Here is a 23,247-nt window from a genome sequence, read left to right as displayed (position 1 = left end):
AAGCCACAAGATTGTCAATCTTCTCGTGGAGTTCCTTGATGTGCTTTTTAGTGACCGGAGCATCATCATCATCACTCTGAAGTTGATAGGGGCTGTAGTAGATGGAGTCAAAAACGGTATCCTCCCCTCCCAAAAAGGTTTCGGTTTCAGCAGATGGAGTGGGAGATAAGGGTGCGGTTGGTGGTTCGGTAGTGATAGTGGGTTTGGAAGCAGAAGTAGGTTCGGGTTGTGAAGTAGAAACCCCCGTATCAGATACGTTGGTTAGAACCTCACGGGTGGTAGTTGTGGTGGCTTCTGTAAAAAGTGGTGGGGGAAGGGTGGTTGTTGTGGTTTGAAGAGAAGTAGTTATGGGGGGAATAGAAATAGGGTTAGATATGGAGGGAATGGAAATGGAGGAGGTTATGATGGGAATGGAAGAGGTGGGTATAGGAGAAGGGGAAGGAGGTTTTGATGAAACATGTACCTCATGACCAGGCGAGTGAGGCGGAGTTTCGCCTCTAGCTGACTCATCTGAGTCAGAATGGTTCTCTTCCGAATCGCTGGAGGAAGAAGAGAGAATAAGTTTTCTCTTGGGCTGTACTTTCTTCTTCTTCGCTGGTGGGGAAAGATCTGGTTTTGAGGGTTTTTGCTTCTTAGGAGAAGGACCCTTTGCCCCCTTTGCTGCTTTCTTTATCTTCCCTTGCTCGGGTTTCTTCCCTCTAGCAGCAGGTTTATCTGCATCATTAATGGACTGAACCATTTCAGCAGAAATTTCCCTTGGGCCCGAAGGATGAAAGTCCTTGTAGGCTTTCATTATGATGCTCTCCTTGGACACCCCAGCGGACATAGAATCCGGAATGGATCTGACGAAAGAAAACTTGGTCGGATCGGTAACAATGATCTTGGTGGTGTGGAAGACACTGATGGGGGAGAGAAGGGAACCTGCAACAGTTGGAACATGAAGTTTATCCATGGCTCACTTGGTGATGAGCATCCAAAATCTGGCGTAGGACACCTCAGTGTGGCAAGAGGAGGAGGCTAGGCTCTGAATGAGTTGCTGCCATAGAACCGAGCCATAGTCGAGGTTAAGGCCGTGATATAGACCATAGAGAATGGTCATAAACAATTTGTTGGGCCCATCAGAACCAGAACTACGCTCAGAGAGCCCTTTGAATAGAATGGTGAAGAAACCATTCCATGGAGGAGGGAGACACGATTTCTTGAATTTGGTGACCGTTGTGAGAATCTACGTGTAACCCATGTTGTAGAACATCGAGAACAATTGCCCGACGGTGATGGAATCGGGATTAACCCTAGATTCACCGGCTTCAAAACCTAGGAGCCAACAGAATCGTTTCTTGGAGATGGAGGTCTTGTGAGAAAGAAGATGAAAGTAGATGCGATCCACTGATCTATCATAATGGGCCGTGGAAAAGACCTGAGAAAGGCATTCCATCGGCACAACCTCGAACTTGGAAAGAGCGAGCACCAATGGAGCGTATTTGAGGCACTCCACCATGGGATACATATAATTCTCGTAAGCTTTAGGGTTGAGATCAATCACCAGGCTTTGTTGAGCCCGGATAGGAAGAATATTTGTGCAGGAGGAGGTTTCCTGAACTGATGAAGAATCCACCATTGTTGAAGGTAGAAGATGATGAACAGTAGATGAGAAATCGCCTGATTTTGCTCGTTTGAGTTTTGATTGTGGTAAGTTTGGAATGAAGCAGATGTGTGCCTTTTATACCGTGGGTAGAGGAGAGAGAAAGATCATCCCCAAATCTTCTTGATACACGAAACGGTTTCAGATTTGCCTGAAGCGCGACGGTTGGCACCCCCGATGATTACGCATGAGAGAGAAGAACTGTTCCGTTTTGCACGCGTTCCCGTCACCTCACTATTGAGGCCGTTACTCTGTCGGCTGAGTCAACATCTTATCTGTTTAATAGTTGTCATCCAAACATAAGATTATAAGGTAACCGAACGAGAATTTTGGAAAATCAAAGATTTTCGTGCATAGAGTGTGAAAGATAAGGAAATAAAGCGAGATATATATGGGAAGTAGTGATGTCAATATAGACACAAAATAGTTGATCCCGGGCACGAATCACTTTCTTCAAGGTCAAGAGAGACCTTAAAGTGTTTGTATGGATTCCCGTTGAATTACGATCAATCACTTTCTAAGAAGTTTTAAAAGGCATCTTTTTGTTAGGCTTAAAAGGGTGGCTTTCCCGAGACTAAATGAAGTACTTGTGAGACCGATGTGGTCTGTTGAACAAGTAGGCTGGATAATAGATATAGTGACTTGGATAATAGATATGATGGTGAAATCTCAAAAAAAAATTAAACTGGATTCTAAGGGAAGAAATGTTATGGTAAATAGCAAATTCACAAGAATCGCACAACCAAAAAGAGATTTCATGTTGACCGTCAATTCATGTGAGGTATTGAATTTTGGGTTTCACTAAGCACGTAGTGACACGTGGCTTAGATCATAAACACAGAGATTTTGTAACCATAAACCTCAGTGGTTAATCCTGAGAGTCTCAAGCGTTACGATATGGGACCGAAATATGATGGAGAAGAGTAAGGTGGTGAAGAGAAACGATAGTACCTCTGCTGAAAATAGTGACCAAGCAGGAAACTCTCAACCCATATGAGAAAAGAGTAAGGTAGCTCAGGATTAGAATAAATGGAGCAGCCTTATTGGGAAGACAAGGTTTGTATATACCAAGTCATTAAGGCTTTTATTCAAAATCAGTTGAGGCTTTGGACAACATGCAACAACATGCTTCTAGGGATGCTTAACTAGTTAATATAAAGGTGAAAACCAAACCTATCCCAACTATATTTAAACAAGAATGAGAAAAAAATATTTTTGGAGATTTTAAGATTTTGAAAAGAGAAAAACCAAACAAAATAAGTAATAAAAAAAATTGAACCGAACCCGAAATGGACCGAACGCTCAGTTCATTTCGGTTCGTAAAAAAAAATATTTTTGGATTTTTGAAAAACAGCTTTACAAAAGAGAAAAACCAAAACAGAATAAGTAAGAAAAAAAAATATTTGAACCGAACCCGAAATGGACCGAACGCTCGGTTCATTTCGGTTCCTAATTTTTTTTTTTTTTTTTTTTTGGATTTTTGGAAAACAGCTTTACAAAAGTGTACAACCATAGACAATACCTTTTTGAGATTGAGCAAAAATATGTGCTATGGGACCAAACCTGAAATAGACCGAACGTTCGGTTCATTTCGGTTCCCATGTGAATCGAACCCGAAATAGACCGAACGTTCGGTTCATTTCGGTTCATTTCGCTCCTTACTTTTAACTTTGGGATGATGTCTTTGGTACCGATTCTGGTTCCATCATTCCTAGACCATGAAGGATTTTATTGAAACTAGCTTCAGGTAGGGCTTTGGTGAAGATATCGGTCAGTTGATCAGTGGTTCGAACAAAGTGAATTTCGACATTTCCATCCTCCACATGATCCTTAATGAAGTGATACCTTAGTGCTATATGCTTGGTCTTAGAGTGTTGCACTGGGTTATGACAGATCCTAATTGCACTTTCTGAATCGCAATATAGTGGGATCTTTTTCATGTTAAGTCCATAATCTCTAAGCTGGCTTTGGATCCATATGACTTGAGATGTGCAGGAGGCGGCTGTGATGTACTCTGCTTCGGCTGTAGAGAGGGAAACGCAGGTTTGCTTCTTTGACTGCCAGCTGACCAATTTCCCATCAAGGAATTGGCAACCCCCTGTGGTGCTTTTCTTGTCTAAACCACATCCTCCAAAGTTTGCATCAGAGAAGGGTTGAACGAAGAAGCCTGAGTTGGATGGATACCATAGACCGAGAGAGGTAGTTCGCTTCAGATACCTGAGTATATTTTTCACTGCAAGCATATGAGGTTCTCGTGGGTTCGCCTGAAACCTAGCACAATAACATACGGAAAACATGATGTCAGGCCTGCTAGCAGTAAGATACATTAAGGACCCAGTCATCTGGCGGTATAGCGTAATGTCAACTACTGGTTTCTCCAGTGAAGGGGTGAGTTTGGTGCCGAATGCCATTGGAACCTTGACCTTTGAATCTCCCATCATACCAAATTTGGCAAGAAGAGTTTTGGTGTATGCTTCCTGGTTGATAAAGATGCCTTCGGGTCCCTGTCTAATATTTAATCCAAGGAAAAAGTTAATCAGACCCATGGAGCTCATTTCAAATTTAGTCTCCATCAGCTTTCTGAATTCAGCTGTTAAGCTGGGATTCGTTGAGCCAAAGATGATATCATCGACGTAAATTTGTACAATCATAAGGTGGTTACCTTCCTTTTTACGAAAGAAGGTTGGGTCAACCAAACCTTGTTTGAATTTAGACATCTTTAAAAACTTTGTTAGCGTTTCATACCAGGCCCTAGGAGCTTGTTTTAGACCATAAACCGCCTTGTCCAGAATATAGCAGTGAGTTGGGAACTTCTCATTGACAAAGCCAGGAGGTTGCTCCACGTAGACTGTTTCTTCGAGTTCTCCATTCAGAAAAGCGCATTTGACATCCATTTGGTAGACCTCGAAGTTTTTGTGTGCTGCATAGGCAAGAAAAATGCGAACAGATTCCAGCCTTGCAACCCGAGCGAAAGTCTCTTCATAGTCAATTCCTTCTTCCTGACAGTATCCTTTCACTACCAGACGTGCTTTGTTTCAAATCACATTCCCTTCCTTGTCCATTTTGTTCCTGAATACCCATTTGAGACCAACAACTGATGCATTTTGAGGAGTTGGAATGAGGCGCCAAACTTTGTTCCTTTCGAATTCGTTCAGTTCATCTTGCATAGCTTGAACCCAATCGGAGTGATCAAGAGCAGTGTTAACTGTCTTGGGTTCAACTTTTGAAACGAAGGAATTAAACATACAAAATTCTACTTTGGAAAATAGGGAAGTTTGTTTTGCCTTAAGTTGTGATCGGGTCAGAACCTTTTCAGAAACATCACCTACAACTTGAGAGACAGGATGATTTCTGGTCCATTTGATGAGAAGAGGGTAATTTGGATCATAGGAAGGATCCAATTCAGCGTTTACCATCTCTTCGGGTTTGGATTGAGTATCATCGTCATAAAGTATATTGGCATTCTCCACCTCGAATGATGAGCTTTATGGAACAGTCGGACTTTCGGGTATAGTGAAGAGTTCGGGTGCTCCTGTGCCTTCAGATGCTGTGGAGTGTTCAGGTGCTACAGTACCTTCTGGTGCTGTGGGACGTTCAGGTGCTATAGTACCTTCGGTTGCTACAGTGCCTTCTGGTGCTGCGGAACGTTCAGGTGCTACAATACCTTCGGGTGCTGTAGTGCCTTCTGGTGATGCAGAGCATTCGGGTGCTACAGTACCTTCAGGTGCTACAGTACTTTCAGGTGCTGCAGTACCAGTGTGCTCCCCCTCGACTGAAGCACTGGAACTGGATACTCCTTCATTCATTCGCCTTGTAGCATCTTCTACTAGTTGCTTCAGATGATCCACCTAGTTGTCTGCTGCTCTGGCTTCCGAGTTAATGGCCTTCTTTGATTCATCAAATAACTCGACAAACTTCTCAAAGAGATTTGCAATAGATACTGTGACTTGACCTGTTTGAGGAAAGATTTCACCAGCTGTGTCTATGTTGGCTTTTGACTTTTTGACATAGCTATCATCGAAGGTCACGTAATATGTCTCTTCTATTTTCCTCGAACGTTTGTTTAATACCCTGTACGCTTTAGAAGTGACAGAATAGCCCAGAAAAATCCCTTCATCGGCTTTGACATCAAATTTGTTGCGATGTTCTTTAGAATTGATGACGAAGCACCGGGAACCGAACACATGGAAGAATTTAACGTTCGGCTTCCTGTTGTTGATGATCTCATAAGGAGTGAGTGTGAATCATTTATTGAGATATGACCTGTTCTGTGTAAAACAAGCTGCAGATATAGCATCAACCCAAAAATATAAAGATAAAGAAGCAAAACTTAGCATGGTTCGAGCTGCTTCACACAAAGATCGGTTTCGTCTCTCGACTATTCTGTTTTGTTGAGGTGTGTAGGGAGCTGAGAAGTTGTGACTAGTTCCTCTTTCCGCCAAGAATTCTTCGAATTCTTTATTTTTGAACTCCAGCCCATTGTCGCTCCTGATGTTGCGAACAACTTTCTTCAGCTGTACTTCAACCTGCTTGATGAACATCTTTAGCTTGTGAGTCGCTTCAGATTTAAGCTTCAGAAAGAACACCCATGTAAAAAGCGAAAAATCATCAACAATAACAAGAATGTACTTGCTACCACCGATGATTTCGATTGATGATGGGCCACACAAGTCAATGTGAAGTAACTCTAGTGGTTCAACAACTTTTGTGTTTATGATTGATGGATGACTTTGACGACTCTGCTTCCCCATTTCACATGCTGCACACAAATGTTCTCTATCGTACTTGAGCAATGGAAGACCACGAACATGACCTCCAGTGACAAGTGTGTTGATATCCTTAAAGTCGAGATGAGAAAGCCTTCGGTGCCACAGCCAGCTTTCGTCAGATTGTGCTTTTGATAACAAGCAGATTGCTGGATTCCCTTTGATGGGTTTGAGGTTTAGGGGAAACGTTTCACCTTTACGCTCTGATTTGAGAATAACTTTGTTCGTTTGCTTCTCAATAATTTCCGAACCCTCATCATCGAATGAAACCTTGAGACCAGTACCTCCAACAAGCAGAGATACACTGATGAGATTATGTTGTAGTCCTTCTACAGATGCAACCTTCCTGATCGTGAAATCACCGTTTGTAATCATTCCATAGCCTTTTATGGTTCCGAAGGAGTTGTTCCCGAACTTGACATTTCCACCGTTTGAAAGAGACCTGAATTCCCTTAGCTCTTCCTTCCTTCCTGTCATGTGACGTGAGCAGCCACTGTCGATATACCATTCTTCGTCAAACTGCTCGTCACTGATAACCTGCACAAATTAAACAGATTTAGGAACCCAAAGTTTCTTGGGTCCACGTGAGCCTTTCACAGGAACAGGAGTAGCAAGAGAGATGTCAACAAAATATGTTCTTTTTATTAACGTTGTTTCATCTTTCTTTTTGATGGTGAAAACTTTAATTTTAGTGGGATTTGATGCTTTTGGTTTGAACTCGGATTTAACTGACGAAACCTTTGATTTCCCTTTCAGGTCAGTTGAAGATTTAGGTTTTTGAGTTTGAGCAGAATAGGATTTAGAATGGGGTTGAGAAGAAGAATGATTGGAAGAATTAGAAGAGTTAGAATGAGAGAATTTAGACTGAGATGATTTCTTGACTTGATATTCTAGGTGACTCTTTCGGTTTTGATTATCAGTGGGACCGAACCTAGAATTTTGGTCTCTTTTGCTCTCTGAACCGAACCTCTGCTTTCGGTTGATACTGTTCTCTGAACCGAACTTCTGCTTTCGGTTGATACTGTTCTCTGAACCGAACTTCTGCTTTCGGTTGTTATTTCTCTCTTGAGATCCAACAATATTTTTCTCTGACTTTAAATTTCTATCACGATATGAGAAATAGGCATTTTGAGACTACCAAAACTGTTTTCTTTCAGAAAGATTCTTCTTGTATCTCTGATTCCTTTGTTGTTTTTGATTTCTCATCTGTTTCGGCTGATGATGGATGTTTGCCTTTTGTTTTTGATTTGTGTCAACAGGTCCACTTTGAACTGATGATGATTCACTCGAATCTGCTTTTTCTTTAGGAACATCTTTTGTACCACTAGTACTTGGTACGTCAAAGTTATCAGGTTTGTTTAGTGGCTTCGGAATATATCTTCCTTTTGTTTTCCTGGATGTTTGCTCTGATAGACCAACTGTTTCATCAGCATTGTCAATAGGGGCAGACCAGAAGAACTCATCACAACCATCGGCATTATCTTCGTTTACAATGGATGTGAGTTCGGCTGTCTGATGTTCGGTTACACCTGTGACCTTATACACCTGATTTGGTGTTTTCCTTACCTTTTAGTAAACAACAACCTTTTCTTCAAGTTTCGGGGACTTTTGTTGGGCCATGCGAGCAAACTGCACAGAATTTTCTGAGATGAGATTTTTGTGGTTTTCGGGTTCGCTCTTGACAAACTCAGAGCAGTCAACTTCATCCTCTATAGAAATTTCACTCATGTCATTATCCTCATTAAGCTCAGATGCATTTTCAACATCGATTTTATTTTCTGAGCTCAAATTGGCATTCAATGAGTCAAATTTTTGTGGGATTTCGGTCCTTAGATTCAGTTTGTCATTTTCATCCAAAAGGTTTTTTAGCATGTCCTTATGGTCCTTGGACTTAATGAAAGATTCAATTTTGTCTAGACCATACATATACGCCAGATTAACATCCTCAGACGAAACCACACTTTCACAATTGTATGCTTCAGCGTCGATTTCATCCTCGTTAAACTCAAGGAAGGGCAAAATCATACGATGAATTTTCTGCCCTATTTTAGAATTTAAATGAAGTTGAGTAATATTATTGTAAAGACGCTTTGCAATCAAACAAAAAACATTTCGCTGTTTCAAAAGTTTTAAATTGTCTCTTTAAAAATAAATGTTTTCGTCCTTGGTTTTGATTAACTCCGACTCCTTCAGTTCGATCCACATCCTCCGTTCCTCACTCTTCGACGACACCCTGCTTATTTGGTCAGTTAGGTTAGAATTGGTGACTCGAGTTTGAGTTAAACTGCTGTCTAGATGAGAAATTCTTGAATTAACATTTTTTAATTCTTTTTCATATGAGCATTGTGGGACTTTGATTGAAACAAAAACAGATTGTACCTTCTTGATCAGTTCATCAAGCTCGTTGAATTGCACGCTGAGCGGTTTTGCTGTAAAGCACATGTCCTGTTGCTCCTTCGTGTCTTTATTCCCACCATCTGTGTTGTATCCCCTCATCTAAGATACATCAGACACCATCAAGCATTTTCCACTGTTATCCTTCTCTTTCGCCACATAAGCTTTTCCATGAGAAGGCCTCCTTACTTCATCATCCTCGGAGTCGGTTGACCAGACCTCCACTCCTCCGAATTCATCATTTGCTATCGAACCCTACACAATTACAACATTCATAGAAGGGTTAGCAGTAGATTTCTTCTTCCTGATCTCATCCAGCCTTTTTAGCAACAAAGTTTCTTCATCTTTTTCCTCATCATTTTCTGCTATTTTCTTGAGGACACAATCTTTAGCATAGTGATTCTTTCCTCCACAGTATTAGTAGCTCACTCCCGAATCTCCTTCAGCTTTCGGTTCCTTCTTTGATTCTTCTGCTTTTGGTTCGTCTTTGACCTTTTCAGAGCTATAACTTCCCTGCCAATTTCGGTTCTTATTGGTGGGAAATCTTTTCTTGATGAACCTCTTGGGGTTTGATACCATCATAGCATAGTCTTCAGAGGTAAGATCATAGTCTTCTATGTTGAGGTCTTCATCTTCCATCACCTCTTTACTTTTGGATAGTAGGGCCAATGAACCCAGGCTTGAAACTACATTTTTCTCCTGTAGTATGATCTTTTCTTGAGATTTCAGAATACCCACCAGTTTCGCTAGAGAATAAGATTTGAATTGCTCATGCGCTTTAACTGTGGACACATCTCTCCACTCAGATCTGAGGCCGTTCAAAAACGTAACCTTCCACTCAATTAGCTTCCTTTCAATATCATGTTTAATCATCTTACTAAGAAGATGATTGAAGCGATCGAACGTTTGAGTCACGGTTTCTTCGGCTCCCTGCTTGAATTCACCAAACTCGGATAAGAGTAAGGTTTGAATGGAGTGTTCAAGATCTTCGTCCGTAGAATACAATTCTCGAAGCCTGTCCCATATTTCTTTGGCAGTAGTACATGAACTCACCAGCCTGAAAGTGTCAGATTGAAGAGCGAATCTGATTAATCTCAATGCTTTGATATTGCACTGAAATTTATCTTTTTCGTCTTGGGAAACATCTTTAACATATTTCAAAAGATCATTATACTCCTTTTGAGTTTTAATAATCCTTGAAGTTGCAGAATGAGCGAAGGGTCCCGATACGATTGCTTCCCAGATGAGGTATCCATTGTCCTCAGATCCTATAACATAATCTTCAAAGTGATGTGTCCAGACTTCATAATCTTGGGTGTAAAGGATGGGAATCTTCGTTGTTGATCCAATGTTGTTTCAAATATTAATGGGATTAGATGGCGATTCGTCCATGCTTGATCGAATAACCTGTTTGAAAGATCAAACTTGTAATATATAATATTAGGGCAAAACAAACAAGTAATGAGATACGTCAATTATGGAGTAACGACTCAATAAATATTAGTTAATGCGGAATAAACCCTAATAGCTTCTTTCACAAAAGAGATGTGTATGAATTACACAGCCTCTTGCTCTGATACCAATTGATGAGATATAAATTCTCTTTGATCGATTAGATCTTTGTAACAGGTATATAAAGAATGTAAAGCAATGAAACAATACTCTAGAATAGATTTGAATGTGTTGAATGATTAGAACGTTCAATCCTCAGCAGAGCTCGATAAAGAACTTCCGCTGTAGAGGATTCTAGGGTTACAAAAAGATATCTTCTTAAATTACACGTAAAAACCCCGATCTATCAGTTACTAAAAAGATGCATGAAAACATCTATTAATACACAAACCATAGAGAATAAGAAACGGATGGATAGGCCCATACCGCATAAAAGATGGGCTAGGAAGTGAGCCCAAGACGCAACACGAAGTACCCCACACTTGTCTCCACTCGAATAGCAAACTTGAGCTTTCTTGTTTCAATATTTATCCAAGTTGCAATCTTTTGTCAAATGTGGACCACTATATCTCTCGCAACCAACTCTAATTGCATGAATTGATCGGTCCATTTGCATCAATCTCCTCTCCATAGTGTTAATCATTGCCATCACCGCAGTCATCTCTTCAGGTTGTGTACCCCTAACTCCTTTAATGCCTTCATTCCTTGGACTATGATATTCACGAGAGTGTTTTGCGAATTCTTCAATTAATTCCTTGACTTCGCCCATATTTTTCTTTGTAAGTGGTCCTTGAGAATCAAGGAGTTGTGTTGTTTTCATATTGACCTCGTTATAGAATATGGACACCTCTTCTTGAATGTTAAGGTCATGTTGAGGACAATTCCTTAACAACCCTTTGTAACATTCCCAAGCTTCAAAAAGTGACTCCCCCGGGTTTTGCTCAAAATTAGCTATTGCCTTTTTGAGTGTAGCAATCTTGGATGGTGGACAAAATTGGTCTAGAAACTGCTCACACATTTGAGCCCAAGTAGTTACTGTACCAGGTGGGAGTCCTTTTAACCAGTCCTTTCAGCTCAATTAAAGGTAACGGGAAGCATCCTTAGCAAGACGGTGTCTCTGTTAACATTTGGGTCATTGAAGTAATCCGCAATGTCGTTCACTTCATCTAAGTGCTTAAACGCATCCTCATGATCCTTTCTATAGAATAGGATATCCTTTAGTGCAGAAAGGATATGTCCCTTCAGCTCGAATGTGGCAGTGGCAGGGATTGCAGGTTGTACAAAGCCTGGACCAACATCATCTCGAACTCTCTTTCTGTAAGCTCCCATGGACATTTCTTCAATATTTGCCATCTCATTCCTTGGCTCGTTCTCGGGTTCCCTTTTATGTTCTTCAAATTCAGGCTCGGTATCGTATTCGGATTCGGTTTGGACGGGTATTTGATCCAAGTGTTTAAGCTTGCTCTTGTTCTTTGAAGATGAACTTGACTCCTCCGTTTTCTTCCCCGATTTCTTTGAGAACATTAATTTGAATTCTTGTATAGGTGTCTTCTTTTTGTGAATTGTAGACTCGGGATCTTCAAGCGGTATCACCAAATGGGTGTTAGAGCCTCTGGTCATGTACTCCTGTAAAAACAAAAAAAATAAAACATAAAACTGAACTAAGATAAACGGACTAAAATAAGCAAAACTACAGCAGACATAATTCACGTCGTGCATCTAAAAGGTTCACGACGTCAATCCTGTAATGCAAAAAATAAATAAAAAAAATAAAACAGAAAAGTAACTTCTTGCAGGTTTTACACTACAAAAAGGATCGATTAATTTAAGGCAAACAAACTAATAATTACCTAAGTCGTTCCCCGGCAACAACGCCAAAAACATGATGTGCACGAAAGTACCCACTAATTTTAATATTTATAACCTAACAAACTTAAACTAACAATGCACTTGTAGGCAGTGTACCTAGTCAGATTACAGTATAACTTAGGTAAGTTGGGTGTCGATCATAGGGAACGGTATTATTAATTAATCTATTCACTACTAAATTAATCTAACTATTAATAAGCTTAAAGGGGTTTTTATCTAATTTTTCAATTTTAGATGAACTTAATTCTTTAACAAAAACTCAATCAATAATTTAAAACACTCCTATCTAGTTCGAATCCACTTCATCCTTATGGCTAGCTAATGATTATGGATTATTAAGTTGGTTGTTATTATATTAGTAATTTAGGTCTAAATTTACCAATAGTTAATTAATTCATGTCTAACTATGTATGGTCACACACAATTAAACACGGAACCAATTATGTTTTGAATATGCTATGTAAGATTTATCATGCAAACACAATTATGGTCATCATTTATGTTCTCTAGCATATCAAAGTTACTTACTTCAATTACTAACTAAGATTACGGTTGATCCTAGCTCTAGCAATTCAATGTTCATTAAATTACTAGGTTATCATGTTCATGCAGTTAATGGTCATTATGCTACACACAACATTAATTAAGGCAACTTAAAGTAATAACATAAGCATGCTAGGTAACAATAAATCAAACACAAGCAATTCACCAACTAAATAAATCCATATAAAATTATGATATTCATAAGTTAGAAGCTTCATCTAGCTAGATAAGAGTAGCTAGATTCAGCTGCTCATAGTAGCAACTAACACATAAACACATTTTAAATAAGAAAACATGTTCATAAGTATTAAACAAGTAAACAAATTATGAACTTTTACTCTCTTGGTGTTGAAAACCCTTTTTCTAGAACCTTTCTTCTGTTGTAAATCGCCTCCTGGAACCTCTTCCTTTAGCCAAAAGTCTTTTGAATCGTAATGGAGAATGGTATATATATATATATATATATATATATATATATATATATATATATATATATATATATATATATATATATATATATATATATATATATATATCCTGGAAAATCATTGTTCACGTCGTGAGAATTTAAAACTCACGTTGTGAACTCGAAGTTATCGTGATCGCCAAGGATTCCTATCCCCGGATGCTTATCTTCTAACTTTCTATACTCACGTCATGAACCATTAACTGTTCACGTCGTGAGTACGTCTTTTCTGGGTGCTTTTCCTGTCTTTCAAGCCTTCAACCTCCAAAATTCCATCCTTTAACGCTTTTAGTCCATTTCTTCAAAATGTCTTCTTTTTAGCTGTAAAATATAATTTAACCTTATAAGTATCATTATTCTATGCAAATGACCAAAATATATATATATAAAATGTACTTAAATATTGCATAAAAATATGTATAAATATGGCAATATTAGATACCTTTAAAGATTTTGAAGAATATTTCTTTTATAGATAAAACCATGTTCGAAAGTGTTTGATAAATTGAGAAACTGAATTTGTGGTTTCTAGTTAAAGAATAAAGTTAATGGGTATAGTGATTCCTATAACCGAGCTATGTGACTAGATATATCCTTTACAACGCTTCATTAGACTTTGTGGATAAAGACTAAATATAGTTATCACTTGCTTCGATTGGATCCGTCAAATTTGTACTTAGCAACCGTAGGTCGGGTTGTCAACCCGTATAGATCTATACATACGTATCTTGCTCTGAGGATTAACATTTATCGCCGAGAGGCTATACTATGTTGTTAAACTTAGATAATGAATATGTCTTACTATAATGGCTATTAACTATGGTATATGATAATGTTTCACTATCAAAGCCAAGCCATTTCAATATATCCAAAAATGTATCTTACTCGCTTAAATAGACAGTGAGTTTCTCGAGTGTATGTATAAAATTCAAAGATATATATGTTATAAAGTATAGATATATACATATATGATATAGGTTTAATCATACAATATTGATAAACATTTGTGACACTTTTATTACATACCTTATCACATGAAATAATTGTGTTATGATGTATTATATTTTGTAGTTCACATCATAGTAAACCCATTATAATATATGTATGTCATGACAAACTAATTTATGATATAATACTATGATAAAATATCATTTACGTTATATATAAATTTTGAATGCACTTTTCATAATCGACACATGCTTTTAATAAGTGTTCTCCCACCAAAATAATAAAACATTAAAAAGGGTCCATAACCACTCACTTTAAATGCATGTACCTGAGACCAGTTCATAGATGTGAGGCGCGGCGTGAGAAAAGCGAAATTGATACTTTTCGGGATTAACATGAACCTCCGAGACTATTTTCACTTCCTAAGTAACAAAAAAAAAACAAATTTGGTATTATTTAATAAGTGTAGGTCTGTTTTTTTAAATATATTTCAAGTGAGGGAATAAACTTGACTAAAATACATCAAGTTTAGGGGAGTATGACCTATTTCGTTAACAATTCTAAGGGAGCGGTCAAATTAATTATTTTGTAATTAGGGTTTCATGAGAGGGGGTTGCTTTGAAAAATCCTTATAACTATAGAGTCCTTTTTAATTAACTTGTATTAATGTTTGCATCCTGACATTCAATCCTGTGGTTCTCATTTTTGCATAGGCAGATATGAAAACCAAAAGGAAATGTTGAGCTTGTATATGGAGGGTCTCTCAGCTTTGTTTGGTCATGAAAGAAAGAAGCAATAATTTTTTTTATGATGGTAGTGATGGCTTATAACAGCCATAGAGTGTGGTTGGAGGAATCGACTGTAGCATCTCGTTGGTGGCGTTGGGTTGACTACGAAGACAGTGGGGTGGAAATGTCAGCTCTACTGCCTTCTTTCCATCTGCTTTTTGCAAGAATGAGAGAGAAAGAGAGAGTAAGGGAGGAATAAGGTGGTGATCAGGTGGTTGAAGTATAGCAAAACATTGTTAAGGCTGACTTTAGGGAGTTTGTGAGTATATCAGTGTACAAGACCCTGAATGATATGATTACTAGAGCCCGAGAGTGGGAGATAAATTTAAAGCACCTGGGGAAGAGGAAGCCAGCGTAAGTGCAGGAAGATGAGGGTCCTGTGAAGAGACCCAAGAATTCAGATCAAAAGTTAAGGGGCCAGCAAGGTCGTGGTTAGTACAACACGTGCGGGAAGTAGCATGATGGGGTGTGTTGTTCCAGGGGTATGGGCTACTACAAATGTGGTAGGGTTGGTCATATCAGCAGGGATTCTCCATAGGGGACAAGCCCGTTATGTTTTCACTGCAACCAAGTAGGCCACCAGAAGGCCGACTATCCAGAGCTGATGAGAGGAGCAGTGAGGGAACCTGCTCTAGCGACTTTGAGTATTACAAATGGATGTGAGGGTATTGTGGAGGTTCCTATGGCGAGGTGTCTAGCATTGCAGTCACAGGTCGAGGGGATCCGAGAGCCATGTTTAGGGGATGTTTCGGTGAGCCAGATTTGGATTTCGATGTGAGAAACATCGTCTATCGTTAGATTAAGCTCAAGTGGGAAGAGATCAGCAGTAAATTTGATCTTTTGTAGTTCACCAAGGATTCAAGGAATTTACAATGTAGGTATGTCGGGTTCGAATGCAGGGTATGTAGGGGATTCTTTGTGGTTCTGATGCATTAAATAATAGGTTGATCGTGGGTATAAGATCGGTAGTTGCAAAGTTCATACGTCATTTTGATGGCCGGTGGCAAGTTTGCCAGGAGTTGCTCTAAGTGCTAGTGGGTTGTGGAACCGGTTAAGTACTTGTGTCTATAACGGTGATATTGTTCTTCATCATCAATTAAGTCGCCAAGGAATGTAGTGTGGTTAACGGAAGGTAATTTGGATTATAGAGTTTGTTGGGGTTTCAGTAAAGAGTCCTCCAGTTTTGGAATGCGTTTGATCGTGAAGATTGGCTAGTAATGAGATGGTAGTTCTTGAAATTTTAGGCTGTCGACAGTTTCAATCATAATTTTACAAGATGTATTGGAAATCCATTAAATGTTGAGGATTGAAAGGGCGCAGTCGAACCTAAGTGGGGGAGGGGGGATCGTTGGTTTAAGATTTTATGCAAGAAAGGATTTTTTGAGTTTCGTTGCACATCAGTAGTGACGCATGGCATGTATGTGGAAGGACCCAGGTCGAGAGTGGTGTTAGAACCTCTCTACCTGTTCTTGTCTTATTAAGGCTTTGGGGTTCAAAGTATGACCCGAAAACCTGATAGTATAGGAGTGTTGTAAGACTGCGAGGTAGTCGTAGCATTCACTAGATTCGTAGATAGTATAGGAGTGTTGTAAGACTGTAGGGTGGCCACAGAATTCACTAGATTGGTAGGAAGTATAGGTGTGTTGTAAGACTGCGGAGTGGCCATAACATTCACGAGATTGGTAGGAAGTGTTGTAAGACTGTGAGGTGGCTTATAGGATTCACCGATTCTTGAGTAGCTGTGAGAGCATGGAAAATCTTTAATTTGGTTTAAAGATTCCATCATATGGGATTAGATGAGGGTAGGTTAGGTTTCAAGACTATGGGAATGCCACAACATTCATGGAATTAAGTAAGGTTATGGGCTGTATGAGGCCAGTTGTGATAGAAGACTACATTTAGACATGTAGCATTCACTTTTAGTAATGAATTTGTTGGCATCGAGTTTCATTGTTGGTTATGATCGGATGGGTCAAAAGGGATGTTGGAGCCATGACAGCGAATTAGTTAGGAAAATTCCTGTCAAATAAGGCCTTTGTTTAAAAGTCATGTGGTGCGACTGTGGAGACTATTAACCTCAACAAGCGGGTTGAAATCTGGTAAATTGGTTATTCGACAGATAAATTGGGACTAAGGAGGTCTTGACTGCTTTTGGAAAGAAATTAGGGGGCAATAAAATAGGCTCGAGTCGGTATTAGTGATTTGGGACTCTTGTATAGAGACACTTGTTATTTGGTGAATATGTTAAGTCACATACAGCTTGGAATAAATAATCTCAAAGTGGTTGATTCGACTCTAATGTTCATCTCTTGTTTGAGTGTTCTACTCGAAGGATTCTCTAAGTCTTCTATCAAGTGAAAAGTTTTCAGCAGCAAGGAATGGTCAGTGATTATGTTTTAGTGGAAAGAACAAGATAATCAAGGGTTAAAAGTGTTTGTATTAGTTTGGAATACGATGTGAAGTTGACCTCACAGTGATTCGAAGTGGGCTATTTGACAGGGAGTCAGGCAGCGTCTTAGAATTTCAGATTTCGGACAAGGTGGTAATGATTATTCCTTTGGGGTTAACTTTAGTGATGCGAAGATCCATTCAGTGAGAGGCCTGATAAGGCCTGGTTTGGTCGTAGGTCTGGAATAATGTTATATGTGTGAGTTGTTTTCTCAATCCTTTCCAGAGTTGTGGGTAGGGCTGCTCAAGTCATCTGGTGTCACTGGGTGTTAGTAAGGAGTGATTTTGAGGACGAAATCTAATTGTAAGTAGGGTAGAGTTGTAACTCCATAGCTTTCATTTTTGGCTATTTAGTCCAAATGCTAGGCACTTAGCATAAAATGTTAGGCGTTCAAACGCTAGGCATTCTATGATGGATGCCAGGCATATGCACGTAGAGATGAAACCCTAATTTTTAGGGTTTCACCCTATTTAAGCATCCTTGTGGCCTCCAAACCTTTTCTCTTATCAGCCTCCACCTTTAGAAAAATCGCTTAAGCCAACCCTAGCCCTTTTGTGGCATTCTGAAGCTTGAGTGTGTATTTTGTATGTTCCAAAGGAAGAAGAACGTGGTGGCAAAGCTTGGAAGCATGTAGAAGATTTAGATCTGGGACCGTCATGATCCTAGCAACGACCAGGAGGTATAAAGTTCTGAACATGGCTTGTATTTCATTAGATCTTGTTAACTTTTATAGTTTGAATCATTTTTGTCCCAAGTCTTAGGCTTTATGAGTATGGTATACCATTGAGTGTATAGGTTGTCCTTTTGGAAATTTTGAGGTGTATTGAGACATAAAAATATGAACATGGTGTTGGGTTTTATGTACTATAATACTCCTATGGTGCACATACAACCCTAATGCTTTGGATCTAAGTTTTCTCTAGTTATACATGCAACAAAAAAATTATCCAAAGCATGAAACCTATCCAACATACAAATTTGGTACATGAATCATAAAACTAGTTAGAAGAATACCTCTTATTTGTAGTATGCAGAATTTGGCCTTTCAAGAGCTTAACACCTCAAATGTGATGCCTCAAACAAGTCACAAACACCATGAACAATTAGATGAATATGAGAGAGAGGTTATGAACCTAAAATCGGCTAGGCTCATCATGGAATTCACAAGTCAAAATCTTTGGGTTTAGGGAATACATATATAGTGTTGAATTCCAAGAGTCATATGAAAACCCTAATTCTTACACTTAGGCTTATGATCCAATAACTCATATGGACTAACTCTTCATGGACTCTCACATAAACTTAGTCCCTCATGGATCAATAGCCCAAACCATATGTATAACTTATTTACATAATAAGTCCCCATTAATTCAATTGGTCTCTTTTGATAACTAAATTAATTCCAAATTAATTCTTGATCAATACTAATTAAATAATGTGATTTCTCAATTAATATATTATACTTATAATACATTAATAAATCACAAATAACTTCTTAATATCCATCCTATCAGATTGTTCTGGTGAAGGCGACCCGAAATGGACCATGATACTCTCCGGTCAACTACATACCAATTATAGTTATGGGCTTAGACACCTAATCAAATAGTATCCCATTTGGATAAGTCTAATGATTATTATTGCAAGTACGACTCCAAAACCCAACTCGCAATCATAGCTCTCAAAAGCAGCTGTCGAACTCTGACCTAGTCAATGATGTGTCCATCAGATAAGGGACCATATATTCCTCCATTCCAGATATTGTATGGACATGATACATGGATTATAATCATTCTATGTGTCTATGTTTTGTTTCCCGATTTTTGACTTATGACCACCGATGAATTGAACAAATCAAATCAGTCCAGGCTTGGCCAAGCGGTTAGAGTTGTTGTCACTAAATCATCGAGGGGCCCACAGATGTCACTTTTATTCCTCTTAGGGTAAAAGGAACGGATAAACTTCGACTCATATGCTTGCTCTATTTACTCATCAAATCACACACAACGATACATTTTATAACACCAAGTTACTGGTGCGTTTTCATATCATCAATGTGCAACCGTTTTCTAAACGGCAAATCATATCTCTTTGTTTCAAGAATATAAGATATTATCATGTCACAATCACTCGTGATAAAATCCATGAAGTGATTCAGATGAGTGCGGATTTAATTCAACACTCAAATCTTATTATAGGTGTACTCATGAATACTGCAGCAAACTTGTGTTATGTCTAACACTTTAGACAATCTACAGACAAATTCATGACAATCTTACCCCAATACCTACTTCAAAAGTACGATTGACTGTGGATAATGTTTCGATTAATCAATTTAATAATCAAATCCAATATGGTCTCAAAACTTTTGAATATAAATAAAACACATTTTATTTAATCACCATATTGATTACACATTATTCATTGTATAATGTTTCGATTAATCAATTTAATAATTGAACTAAAAAAATAGTCATCCCATTCTCCAAGCATGCACACTATGTTTACCTATGGTCCTTAATTTGCGAAATAGAACAATTGTAAACATTTCCAATAACACTCCTTTCATAATTCCAAATCCTTATCGTAAGTGTAAGAATATGTAACGTTCGTAGATCCGGGCTAGTCAATTTAGAGATAATAGGGGTCAAAAATGACTTTTTGACAAAAAATTATTTAGAATAAATAATCTTAACCTACTTTTAGAATATGTATCAAGGGTTTCTTACATATAAAGACAGCCTAAATCCGATTTATAACGAAGAAGTTATGACTCATCGAAGTTTTGCGACGGAACCGGCACAACACCCGACAGACATAAATAGTGAATTTATGATAGAGCAACATTTATCCTTAGTGATCTAAATGAAAGTCATAGAATATGTTAACCTGAGAGCTTCCATAAAAAGAACGTCTAAATCTGACTTCGTATGAGGAAGTTACGATTTTTCTAAGATTTGACATAGGAGTGCACGGCCCGAAACTCGAATTTTACTTTGAGTGGTTTTTTGGCTTACATGACCTAAATTAGAGTTGAAGATATCATTAATGGGAACTCAACGGTAAAAATACAGACGCAAATGGAGTCTGTAAGAAGGAGTTACAAATTTTTCACGGTCATTTAACAGTCTAACCTTCTTGTACTATTAAATTTAATATTAGTCGAAAATTAGCTGACGGAGTCAAAATGAATGTTATAGACCTACGCATGGATATAAAGAACATCAAAAACGGAGCTCGTATGTGAAAGTTACGAATTTTAGAAGTCAGAAGTGTGGTGCAAAAATGGGTGACGTGGCACAACAATGACCATTGCTTTCTCCCCAATTCTTGCCAGCAGATGGTGACATATGGCACCAAGTTCAGCCATATTTCACCCTATAAATAGAATCTCTCCCACCCCCATCTTCTTCACAACTTTCTCATTCTTTCTTCTCTTTACTCTCTCTCTAGAACCTCTCTCTAACCCCGAAACCCCCCGAAAAGCCTAGGGAACCTCCCTAGAACAAGGCGAAAGCCCCGGAGTGCTCGACGGCTCCGATAAGAAGAGATTTTTGGCTCGGGAACGTTGCTCCTAGCAAAGCCTGGTTTTCTATAAAACTCGCTGTAAGTGAGCTGTGCCTACGCTATTTTTAATATAGCTTTTATTTAATTATAGTAACGTTATTAGGAACTTGTAATAAGTATTTGCCTATTATTATGGGTTATATAAGTATTGTTTAACGCTTATATAATAGTAATAATAGCTACACTATTAATTAGTCTCGGCGAATAATAGACTAAACTCTAGTGGTAATAATATTAGGTTCCGTTGACCGAAATTACTTTTAAAAAGCGAAGCATTGTCTGAGTTCGGAATCACCACATTTTCAAGTGAGTGCATAGTTACTTTCATCTTACACATAGATATGAAGTATTTTATGTAAATTACGTGAAATGTGTGCATATTATTTGAATACTTGTTGTCTATGTTGTATGAACGATTTTATACATGTTTTAAAAGATTTAAACGGTATATTTATTTTATATCTACAAATATGTTGCTGATGAAGCATGGGTAGATGAAATAGTTGGTGTGTGATGAAATAAAATGATGAGAGATAGGGGATGATAGAAAGGTGATGATAATTAGTTAAATAGATGATGATCAATAGGTGATGTAGGATGAAAGGAGATACCATAACCTTAACCGGCAATGTGGCAATGTAGTCATATACCAGAGTATAGATGGCAACCACAAACTATTCTAGACAACCCCATGGAAACAGCAGTAGGCCCATAACCTGTGGGTGATTAATTATGAGTTCATGCGATGTTGTAACTAAATATTTATGCGAAGATACTCTAACCCCTTACTATGACTTACAAGTTCAGGCGATGTTGTAACTACGTATTCATGCAATGATGCCCCAACCCTTGTTGGGCACGTATTGAGGGAGTAATCCCTGAATCAATATTGTCTATATGATGTAGGTGATGATCCTTAGGGAGAGTTCTTAGGAACAAACATATAAGGAAATGCGATGTAAGGAGATGAAAGGTAAATATGATGTAGGAGACAACCCTTAGGATAAATCATTAGGGAAGATACTTAGGAATAAAGAAGATAATGGGGATGGGTAATTGGGTTAACTGTTTGATGATTAAACATAATAATTATATTATTGTGGGTTGAAAACCCTATGTAGTCACCAGATTTCCAAACCTGACCCACTCAGTTTACTTGTATCACAGGTGACGATGTGAAGTTACACTAGACTGGGAGTTTAACGAGATATAGATCACTAGTGTAAATGAATGTAAGTTCTGTTTATGCTTATGTTTCTGTATTGACGATGATATCCCAAATGTTTTAAAAGGAATAAAAATACATTTCTTCGGAAATGCTTTGATAATGAAATTATCATGTTTTTCTGGGAACAAATTCCGCAATGTTTTTATTGAAAGACATACTCTGATTTTTATAAAGCATAAACAAAATCGGTCTTTTCTGGCTGTGAAAATGTGGATGTCACAGAATACCAAGTCCGTGCCACTTACTGTAATCTATTAGACTCTAAGCATATATGCAGTGATCCATTTGTAATGACTATGTACATAAGTCACAGAGAATTTTCATTTACAAAACTTTCCATTGGAGATTGTTACAAGACAATTCTATAGATACGAAGTCTCATATTCAAATCAAATTCCTTTGAACATCCTTCTTGCATAAAATTTTCTACATTACTCGTAGATTCTTGATATCCAACTCCCATCATGGAAACTTTTCCATAATTGCCATATGACTATCCATTTTTAATAGAATCCTATATATTCATAATAATTTCAATATGGTCCATTCATTACTAGACTTTCAACTATCCACAAGTGACCAATCCTTAGCTAACCTTGGATTGTCCTTAACAGTTGTTTAATAACTTTAGTCATATCCAGTTCTAGTCCTTTTTCCCTCTTAATGCCCTAAGAATTTTGGAACATCAGAACACGTGAATATTATAGCATATGCAATCGATCCTATATCTGAAGCATATAGAATACGATTCATAATGTCTCACATAAAGACATGATACTAGACCAACCTCTTGCTATAATATTTGCATATATAGAATTCCCATTTCAAAACATTCCAATATGCTAATCATATATGTATATATATATATATATATATATATATATATATATCCATGACTAAGTTTAATTAATACTTAAATCTATACTTTTAGATTCGAAATAAAGTATAAGTATCCTCTCCTTTACTATAGCGAAACAACTTTTCAACATTTGCAACTTTGCAAATTAGAACTTTGTTTCCTATAAATAGCATTACTAATGTGAAACACTTCACATGATAATCATGATCCCACTATCATGATAATTATATTCTTTCTGGCATAACACTAATGCTCTCGCTAGCTTTGACATATACC

The 23,247-nt window shown here is 38.0% G+C and overlaps 1 non-coding gene across 1 annotated transcript; it reads left to right on the top strand.

Moving 5' to 3' along the window:
* Positions 1-11,117: 11,117 nt before the first annotated feature.
* On the top strand, positions 11,118-11,224 carry LOC144998993 (small nucleolar RNA R71). Its single transcript, XR_013660523.1, has one exon. It is a non-coding gene; the product is annotated as a small nucleolar RNA R71 (small nucleolar RNA).
* Positions 11,225-23,247: the final 12,023 nt, after the last annotated feature.

This window comes from Lactuca saligna, chromosome 5 (assembly GCF_052625555.1).
Source record: "Lactuca saligna cultivar CGN05327 chromosome 5, ASM5262555v1, whole genome shotgun sequence".
Classification (NCBI taxonomy): Eukaryota; Viridiplantae; Streptophyta; class Magnoliopsida; order Asterales; family Asteraceae; genus Lactuca; species Lactuca saligna.
Note: the sequence above shows the minus strand (reverse complement) of the source record. Positions and strands in the feature narration are given on the sequence as shown.